We start from the raw sequence: 11,096 nt of genomic DNA on the forward strand, positions 1-11,096 counted from the left end.
ATAAATTGCCTAATTCCTGTTGCATCACTCCTAAAATGCTCCTAAGCGTCATAGAAGCTTCGCCGGGGCAACTGAAGTCGTTCTCCAGATCATTGCAGACACAATGAAAGAAGGATCCAAGATAATTCAACCTTAAACCCCGGCACCTAAAATATTTGTCGCTAACACACATGAAAAACTAGCAAAATCGCCTAATTCCTGTTATGTCGCCCCTAAAATTCTCCTAAACTCTGTAAAAACCCGTCGAGGCTACTAGAGTCATTTCTCAGGTTATTACGAACGCTACTAAAGAAGGATCCAAGAAAATTCGACCCAAACCCCTAGCAACTAAAAACAATCTGTGGGCTAACACACAGAAAAACTAGCAAAATCGTCTAATTTCTATTGCGTCGCACCTAAAATCCTCCTAAATGCCATAGTAGCCCCGACGAGGCTACTGGAGTCAATCCCAGGTAATTACAGGTGCTACTAAAAAAAATCCAAGAAAATGCTCCTTAACACGTAGAAGTCCCGCCGGGGCTCTTGAAGTCATTCCCTAGGTCATTAGGATGCTGCAAAGAAGTATCTAAGAAAATTTGACTCGAGTCCCCGACACCTAAAAAATATGTGGGGTAACACACACGAAAAACTAGCAAAATTATCCAATTCCTATTGCATCACACCTAAAATGCTCTTAAACGTCATAGAAACCCTACCGGGGCTACTGGAGTCGTTCTCCAGATCATTGCAGACACAACGAAAGAAGGATCTAAGAAAATTTGACCTGAAACCACGGGCACCTAAATAATCTGTTGGATAACACACACGAAAAACTAGCAAAATCGCCTAATTTTTGTTACGCCCTTAAAATGCTCCTAAATACTATAGAAGCCCATCGGGGCTACTAGAGTCATTCCCTAGGTCATTACAGACGTGACTAAAGAAGAATCAATGAAAATTTAACCTGAACATCCGGCACCTAAAAAATCCGTGGGCTAATACACACGAAAAACTAGCAAAATCAACTAATTCTTATTGTGTCGCTCCGAAAATGCTCCTAAACACCGTTGAAGCCCACCAGGGCTACTGGAGTTGTTTCCCAAGTCATTACTGATGCTCCTAAAGAATGTTCCAAGAAAATTTGATCTGGACCCCTGGCACCTAAAAATATCTGTGGGCTACCACACACGAAAAACTGGCAAAATCGCCTAATTCTTGTTGTGTCACCCCTAAAATGCTTTTAAATGCTATAAGTCATTACAGACGCTACCAAAGAAGGATCCAAGAAAATTCATCTAGGATGCCCAGCATCAAAAAAATCTGTAGGCTAATACACACAGAAAATCGGTAAAATTGCTTAATTTCTATTGTGTCGCCCTAAAATGCTCCTAAACACCAAAGATGCCCAGAATCATGGTCAGAAGCTTGGGCAAACTCTTTTGCATGGGAAAGCCTGTTAAAGGCTAAATGGCCCTTCTTCGATCTCTTGAAGCGGGGAGGATCTTCCAGTAAGATAAAGAAGATAGACGAGAAGATAAGGGGTGAAGAATTTTTTAAAACCCGATGTTTTGCCAGAAGCGAAGCTCATTTTCTAATAGAAAGAGAAAAATGCAACCCCTTCTATTCCCAAAAGCTTATTCAATAGGCTTCATTTATTGATTCAAAAAGCTTCTTTCCCGCAACATGTGAGTCAACCTACGAGCACGGAAGAGCGTGGTAAGATTCTTAGCCCTGTAGATGACTCCATCTAAAATACAATAGGGACAGCCATTTTCGGCTGATCATTTTGTATCTTGAAGAAAGAGAGTCAGCCCGCGCTTTTTCGAAGAATCTTGCACCCATGGGCATATAGCCTGGCAGGTCTTTCCTTTTTGCCGGTCCATTTGCCCACACATCCCTGCTTTTTCCACCCCCACCCTAGTGATTAATCCTTAATCGACAACAACTCCATCCTAGCGAAGTAAGGTCTCTGCCCCTATCACGGAGCGGATAACTGCTGAAATCATCTAAGTAGTAATCCCACCCCAAGATGAGTAATGAACAGATTCTGGGATAGGAGGTCTTGTCGGTATGGAACCTACCCTTCCGGATTGAAGTCAGTATCGATGCTTGAGGCTACGAATTGAAATTTTTGAAATTGAGAATAAGCTGTGATAGCTGTTCGATAGAGCTAAGCCCCTTGATATGAAAGGTTTCCTCTTGTTGAAGTCGAGCGACTACGTACCTCTTCGAATGAGTTGAACTCTCTTTAACGAATCTTCAAAGTTGAACATCAATCAAATAACTAGGTTTATTTCAGAAGAAGCTCTGTCTTATTGAATTTCTACATTCTGCTCTCATTCAAAGGCATTTCTTTTTTTTGTTCATTTTACGGGAGGCTACAAGTGTTAATGATCTTTCTACACGATGATTCCACCTTTCTCGACTTTTTTAGAAAGAGTTTGAAAAAGCTACAATTCTTTTTACTTGCTTCAAACTTTTCGGATGTGGCTTCATCAGTAGCGCCACAAGCAGCAGCTAACCATGCAAATCAAATGACGAAGAGCAACTCAGGCTCATGACCTGAAGATTGTAGGTTTGAATACTTTCCTCGCCTAATCAGTGGAATATTGTACACCGGGATAGAAGGCCGGTCCCAACCCTGCCCTTTCCCCTATTCTCTTTTCTCTTCTTTTAGAAGTTGTCTGTGATCGAAACTTCTTTCATCCCTTGAGTAAGCTATTCAAAGCAAAGAGAAAGTTATGAGAAGATCGGGATCTTTTGAGATGGAGTCTTGTTGACTCAGTTGTTCAGGCGGTATCCCCTCTTAGTTTTAAGTAGGCAGAACCATTCTATTTTGGTTCTTCTCCACAGGTGATCCAGGTGTTGTGTCTACTGTTACCTACCATAGGACCTCCATCCCCGAAGCACAAGAAGGTAGTTCTTTGACCCAGTTCAGTGAGACCGGGGCTTAGCTCTTTGAAGCAAAAGTATACATGAAAGTTGTCTCTTTCGAGCAAGAGAGGATCGAGTGACCACAAGCTCCGCTTAAGTGCTCGACATGCAGTTAGCTTCAAACTTTTTGGATATGGCTTCATCAGCAGAACCAAAAAAAGTAGCTAACCATGCAAATCAAATGACGAGGAGCACTTGACTTTATCTTCAACAATAAGTTCTAATTATTTAGAAAAATCAAAGAAACCACCAAATATCTATTGATCAACCAATATAAAACTGAGAGTTGGAGGACCAAACAACCACCTAGGTGTAGTTGAAAGGTTCCAACCAGCTCCTATATCGTAACACCTCCAACCTTACCCAAACTTGATTCTAAATTGGCTCCTTAATATTAAGGATAATTAAATTCTTGAAAGGATCAAGGGTTCTACCCTCTCGCATAAAGTCTTACGCTCTAATCGTCAACCTTCGCGGCTTTTTGCTCATTTGGTCTCACAATTTCATTCCTGGTTCTCTCTTTCAAGCTTCTTTCCATCCTAGGGATTTCTTCTCATTCTGTTCGTTCTGCTAGCTGGTGTCGCCCTCTCTCTTACTTATCTATTCCCATCCATCTTTACCTCTCCTACTTCACTACTTTCCTCCTTGAAGGCGTGATTAATGCGCTTGAAACCTTCCCCAGGTCTTTACGGATGTTACTAAAGAAGAATCCAAGAAAATTCAACCCAAACCCCCGATACCTAAAAAATTTATGGTCTAACACACAGGAAAAACTGGCAAAATCGCATAATTCTTGTTGAGTCGCCCCTAAAATGCTCCTAAACGTCGTAAAAGCCCCTTCGAGGATACTATAGTCGTTTCTCGGGTCGTTACAGATGAAGTAAAGAAGAATCCAAGAAAATTTTACTAGAACCCTTGGAATCTACAAAATCCGTGGCTAACACACATGAAAACTTGGCAAAATCATCTAATTCCTGTTGCGTCGCCCTAAAATGCTCCTAAATGCCAAAGAAGCCCCGCCGAGGCTATTGGAGTCGTTCCCCAGGTCATTACGGACGCTACTTAAGAAGGATCCAAGAAATTTCAACCCAAACCCCCGACACCTAAAAATTCTGTGGGCTAATACATACGTAAAACTAGCAAAATTGCCTAATTTCTATTGTGTCCCCCATAAAATGCTCTTAAATGTCGTAGAAGCCCTGCCGGGAATACTAGAGTCATTTCCCAGGTCATTACATATGGTACTAAAGAAGAATCCAAGAAAATTCTACCCGGACCCCCGGTATGTAAAAAATTCATAGGCTAACACGCACGAAAAACTGACAAAATTGCCTAATTCTTGTTACGTCGCCCCTAAAATGCTCCTAAATCCCGTAGAAGCCCCATCGAGGCTACTAGAGTCGTTTCTCAAGTCGTTACGGAAGCTACTAAAGAAGAATCTAAAAAAAATCAATCTGGCTGACCCCTAGTTACAGATCTAATCCTTTATGAAAAGTCAAAAATTCCGCATATTTTGACCAATTCAAGGTGAAAAGAGGCAGCCGAGAATGTTATGTAAAAAGGACCAACGACGATCCTATCCTAAAGGAGAAGGAGAAGGAGACGGTGATGAAGACAAAAGAAAACTTCACCGGAGATTTTTTGATACTTTACACCCTTGGATCACAGCCTTGACTCCACGAAAACCGAATGGCAAGTCCTAGGCCTCACTATCTATCAATCAAGAAGGTAGGGTGGGTTAGGTTAGTCAATCCGACCCGAGACCAGCCAAAAGAACTTTTTCTATTATGATATTTTTGGCGAGTTCGGTCAGGTCTCGTCCGATGCATGGCCGATGAGGGAGGCTCCAGAAGGAGAAGAAGCGTACGGTCTTTTAACTAGTCCAATGGAAATCTCCTCGGTTTCTTGGTACCATATTAACGCAATGTCAGCAGATGTATCCATTGATCAGTTGATGGAAAATCCATTTTGTTCTAGTTCATTCTCTTTTCCTGTTTTGTGTAGAAAAATTGAATGAGCTCTTGATGCAATAGAATAGGAGTTTTTGGTGTAAGCGTAACCGCAGTTGACTAAATATGCCCCATTTTTCACCTTGAATTGGATAAAATATGTGGCCTTTCTGAGTGACTAAACCAATGCAACAATCAAGAAGGTGATTGACCCTCTGCACCTAAAAAATATGTTGGCTAACACACATGAACAACCGACAAAATCGTCTTATTTTTGTTGTGTCGCCCCTAGAATGCTCCTAAATATGGTAGAAACCCTTCCGAGGCTACGGAGTCATTCTCCAGCTCGTTATGGACGTTACTAAAGAAGGATCCAAAAAATTTTGACCCAAACACCCGGCACCTAAAAATCGCCTAATTCCTGTTGCGTCGCCCCTAGCCTCACCATGATCCACTCCATATTTTTGGCATTTACGGGCTACTCAAAAGGAATTGGGAACTTTTCTCAGTTTTTATTTGTGTTAGCCCATAAATATTTTGTTGATATAGCTTTAGGTCAATCCTTTTTGCAAACATTTACAGAATATTTTTAATGACCTGTGGGAGCTGTATGTATAGCGTCTCCATGATTCACGCCATATATTTAGCTTTTAAGGGCCATTGAACATGAATTAGGCGATTTTCTCAAATTTTTGTGAGTGCTATAGACATTAATTTTTTGTGATATGGCATTCAGTCAATTTTTTTGTAAAATCTTTACTCAACCATCCATAATGACCCGGATAAAAGTACGTATAGCATCTCCACATTCCACACCATAATTTTAGCATTTAGGGGTCACTCAATAGTAATTAGATAATTTTCTCAATTTTTCATATATGTTAGCCTATGAATTTTTTGTTGATATGACTTTCGTTTAATTTTTTTAAAAACCTTTGCAGAACTATCTGCAAATGACTTGAGGGAGAAGTATATAGCATAGCCATGATCCACGCCATAGTTTTAGCATTTAGGGGTCACTCAACAACAATTAGGTGATTTTCTTAGATTTTGTGTGTGTTACCCATTAATTATTTTTGTGATATGATTTTCTGTCAATTATTTTGCAAAACATTTACAAAACCATCTGTAATGACCTGAGGGAGCAGTACATATAGCCTCGACATGATCCACGCCATATTTTTAGTATTTAGGGGTCACTCAACAGCAATTAGACATTTTTCTTAGATTTCGTGTATATTAACCCATTAAGTTTTTAGTAATATGGTTTTTTGTCAATTGTTTTGCAAAATCTTTATAGAACTATCTGTAATGACTTGGGGGAGTAGTATGTATAACCTTTCTATGATCCATGCCATATTTTTAGCATTTAAGGTCTACTCAACAGGAGTTAGACAATTTTCTCAGTTTTTCATTTGTGTTAGCCCATGAATTTATGGTGATATGGCTTTCGGTCAAAAACAAATTAAAATCTTTACAGAACCATCTGTACTGAACTGGGAGAGTAATACGTAGCCTCTTCAAGATCCACGTCATATTTAAAGTATTTCATAGACACTCAATAGGAAATAGGCAAATTTCTTAGTTTTTCGTGTGTGTTAGCCTTGAATTATTTGGTGACATGATTTTCAAAAAATATTTTTTCAAAACCTTTACAGAATCATCCGTAATGAATTTGGGGAGTAGTACATATACGGAGTAGTATGTATAGCCTAGCCATGATCAACGTCATATTTTTAGTATTTAGGGGTCATTCAAGAGAAATTTGGCGATTTTCTCAGTTTTTCGTGTGTGTTAGCCCATTAATTTTATGGTTATATGGATTTTGATTAATTTATTTATAAAACCTTTACAAAATCATTTATAATGCTTTTGGGAAGCAGTACTTATATCCTTGCCTAATTCAAGCCATATTTTTGGCATTTAGGGGCCACTCAACAAGAACTATGCGATTTTCTCAGTTTGTCATATGTGTTAGCATATGAATTTTTTGCTGATACGACTTTGGGTCAATTTTTTAGTAAAGCATTTACAGAACCATCCACAATGACCTGGGGTAGAATTAGGTATAAACTCGCTATGATACATGCCATATTTTTAGCATCTAAGGGTCACTCAATAGGAACTTAGTAACTTTCTCAATTTTTCGTGTGTGTCGGTCCATTAATTTTTTAGTGATATAGCTTTCGGTTATTTTTTTTGCAAAACTTTTATAGAACCATCCATAATGACATGGAGGGCAGTACGTATAGCCTCGTATTGATCCACGCCATATTATTATAATTTAATGGTCACTCAACTGAAATTAAGCGATTTTCTTAGTTTTTCCTAAGTATTAGCCCATGATTTTTTGTTGATAATGCTTTCTGTCAATTTTTTTATAAAACCTTTAAAGAACCATCTGTAATGACCTAGGGGAGTGGTACATATAGCCTCTCCATGATTGACACCATATTTTTTTATCATTTAAGGGCTATTTAATAGGAATCAGACGATTTTCTAAGTTTTCGTGTGTATTAGCCTATGAATTTTTTAGTGATACAACTTTCGTTTGTTTTTTTGCATAACTTTTACAGAACTAACCATAATGAACTAGGGGAGTAGTACATATAGTCTCTCCATGATCCACGCCATATTTTCAGCATCTAGGGGCCACTTAATCGGAATTAGGCAATTTTTTTAATTTTTTATGTATGTTAGCCCCATGAATTTTTTGTTGATATGACTTTCGGTCAAATATTTTTTGCAATACATTTATAGAACCATACTTAATGACCTGGGGAGAAGTACCTATAGCCTTTCCAAGATCCAAGCATCCAAGCCATATTTTTAGCATTTCGGAGTCATTCGACAGGAACTAGGCAATTTTCTCAGTTTTTCATGTGTGTTAGCCTATGATTTTTGGTGATATTAATTTCGGTCAAATTTTTTTAAAAACCATTATAGATCTATCTGTAATGACCTGGGGAGAGGTACGTATAACATCTCCATGATTCACGCGATATTTTTAGCATTTAGAGGGCACTCAACAGAAATTAGGCGATTTTCTTAGTTTTTGTATGTGTTAGCCCATTAATCCTTTGATGATATGGCTTTCGATCAATTTTTTTACAAAACATTTACAGAGATATCTGTAATCACCTGGGAAGTAATACACATAGTCTCTCCATGATGCACACAATATTTTTAACATTTAGGATCACTCAACAAGAATTAAGCGATTTTCTCAATTTTTCTTGGATGTTAGCCCATAAATTTTTTGGTGATATGATTTTTAGTTATTTTTTTTGTAAATTTTTTACAAAACCATTGATAATGACCTGGGAGCAGTATGTATAACCTCTCCATGATCCACGTCATATGTTTAGTATATAGGAGCCATACAACATAAATTAGGCAATATTCAATAGTTTTTGTGTGTGCTAGCCAATGAAGTTTTTGGTTATATGACTTTTGGTCAATTTTTTTGTAAAACTTTTACAGAACCATCCAGAATGACTTGGGAGAATAATACTCATATCCTCACCATGATCCACTCCATATTTTTATCATCTAGGGGCCACTCAACAAGAACTTGGTGATTTTCTTAGTTTGTCGTGTATATTATTAATCCATGAAATTTATGGTGATATGACTTTCGGTCAATTTTATGTAAAATCTTTACAAAACTATCTGTAATGACCTGGGGGCAGTACATATAGCCTCGCCATGATCCACACCATATTTTTAGCATTTAGGATTACTCACTAAGAACTAGCCAATTTTTTCAGTTTTTCGTGTGTGTTAGTCCATGAATTTTTAGTAATATGACTTTTGGTCTATATTTTTGCATAACCTTTACAGAACTATTCGCAATAATATGGGGGAGCATTATGTATAGCCTCTCCTATTTCACATAATATTTTAAGTATTTAGGGATCACTCAACAGGAACTAGGCGATTTTTTTAGTTTTTCGTGTGTGTTAGCTCATGAATTTTTTGGTGATATGACTTTTAGTCAATTTTTTTGCAAAACTTTTACAGAACCATCCGTAATAATCTGGTGGATAAGTACGTATAGTCTCGTCATGATCCACGCATATTTAGAGCATTTTAGGGCCACTCAACATGAATTAGCCGAATTTCTCAGTTTTTCATGTGTGTTAGCCCATGAATTTTTTAGTGATATGACTTTCAGTCAATATATTTGCAAAACCTTTATAGAACCCCGTAATGACCTGGAGGAGCAGTACGTATAGTCTAGCCATGATCCACGCTAATGTTTTAGCATTTAAGGGTCACTCAACAGGAAATAAGTGATTTTTTTCAATTTTTCGTGTGTGTTAGCACATGAATTATTTAGTGATATGACTTTCGTTCAATTTTTTTGTAAAACTTTTGCAGAACCATCCGTAATGACCCGAGGGAGCGATACATATAGTCTCTTCATGATCCATACTATATTTTTAACATTTATGAGCCACTCAATAGTAATTCGACGATTTTCTTAGTTTTTCGTGTGTTAGCTCCGTGAATTTTTTGGTGATATGACTTTTGATCACCTTTTTTAGAAAACCTTTACAGAGCCATCCGTAATGACCTGGAAGAGCAGGACGTATATCCTCGCCATGATCCACGCCATACTTTTAGTATTTAGGGGCCACTCAACAGGAACTGGGCAATTTTCTCAATTTTCCGAGTATGTTAGCCTATGAATTTTTGAAGATATGACTTTCGGTCAATTTTTTTGCAGAACTTTTTTAAGATCATCCGTAATAACTTGTGGGAGCAGTACATATAGTCTCGCCATGATTCACACAATATTTTAAGCATTTAGGGTTCATTCAATCGGAACTAAGTGATTTTCTCAGTTTTTGTATATGTTAGTCCATGAATTTTTTAGTAATATGGTTTTCGGTCATTTTTTTACTAAACCTTTACATAATTATCTGTAATGACCTAGGGGCAGTATGTATTTTCTCACAATAATCCACGTCAAATATTTAGCATATAGGGGTCACTCAAAAGAAAGTAGGCAATTTTCTCAATTTTTCGTGTATGTTAGCTCGTAAATTTTGTGGTAATATGACTTTCGATCAATTATTTTGCAAAACATTTACAAAGCCATCTATTTTGGGAATATAGTTGTCTGAACATTGTTTTACCAAAAAAATTTAGAGGAACATCCTTAATGACCTGGGAAACTATACTTATAACTTCTACATGATCCATCCCACTTTTATTAGTATTTATGGGCCACAAAAAAGAAATTAGGCAATTTTCTTAATTTTTCGTGTGTTTATCAATGAATTTTGGAGATATGTTTTCCAAAACTTTTTTGCCATAAAATTTGTAGGACCGTCAATAATGACGTGGGGAACTATACCTATAGCCTCTACATGATTCACACAATTTTTTTAGCATATGAATACAAAATAAGAATTAGGTAATTTTCTTAATTTTTCGTATGTGTTTTTTCTGAAATATTTGGGGATATAACTGTCAGGAAAACAAAATTCAAAAATTTTATATGATCATCCGTAATGACCTAGAGAACTATGCCTATAGCCTCTAAATAATTCACGCCACATTGTTAGCAATTAAAGGCCGCAAAATAGAAATTAGGCTTTTTTTTTAATTTTTCATGTGTAATGTTCATGAATTTTTGGGAATATGGTTGGTTTTCACTTTTTGTCAAAAATGTTATAAGACCATCCGTAATGATTTGAGGAACTATACTTTATAGACTAATGATCCACACCAATTTTTTAAGTATTTAGGAATTACAAAATAGGAATTAAGCGATTTTTCTTAATTCTTGCTTCTATTTCAGGACCTTGAAATTTCTTTTTTTTAAAAGAGGGGGAGGAGGGGGGGGGGGGATATCAAGTGTTGAGTGTTTGTTACCAAGTCGTAACTGAATAAAAAAGGGATAATTTTAAGTATATATAATAAACTAATTAATTCACAACAAATATAGTCATGTTTTATTTACATACAAAATAGCAAAAATCATAGAAAATATACAGTGACTATACAATATAGCTTGTCATAAAAAGTATACACTGACTATACAGTATAGATTACTTATATATGAATTATACACAAAATATATATTATGATACACTCTATATATGAAATATACACCAAATATACATAAATATAAACCGAATAGCCATTTTATGATGACCGAATGGTCTATCTATTGTAATTATCCCAATAAAAAATTTACAATGCCGTTAATTTTGTTTGCAT

Source organism: Solanum dulcamara, chromosome 7 (assembly GCF_947179165.1).
Source record: "Solanum dulcamara chromosome 7, daSolDulc1.2, whole genome shotgun sequence".
NCBI classification, from domain to species: Eukaryota; Viridiplantae; Streptophyta; class Magnoliopsida; order Solanales; family Solanaceae; genus Solanum; species Solanum dulcamara.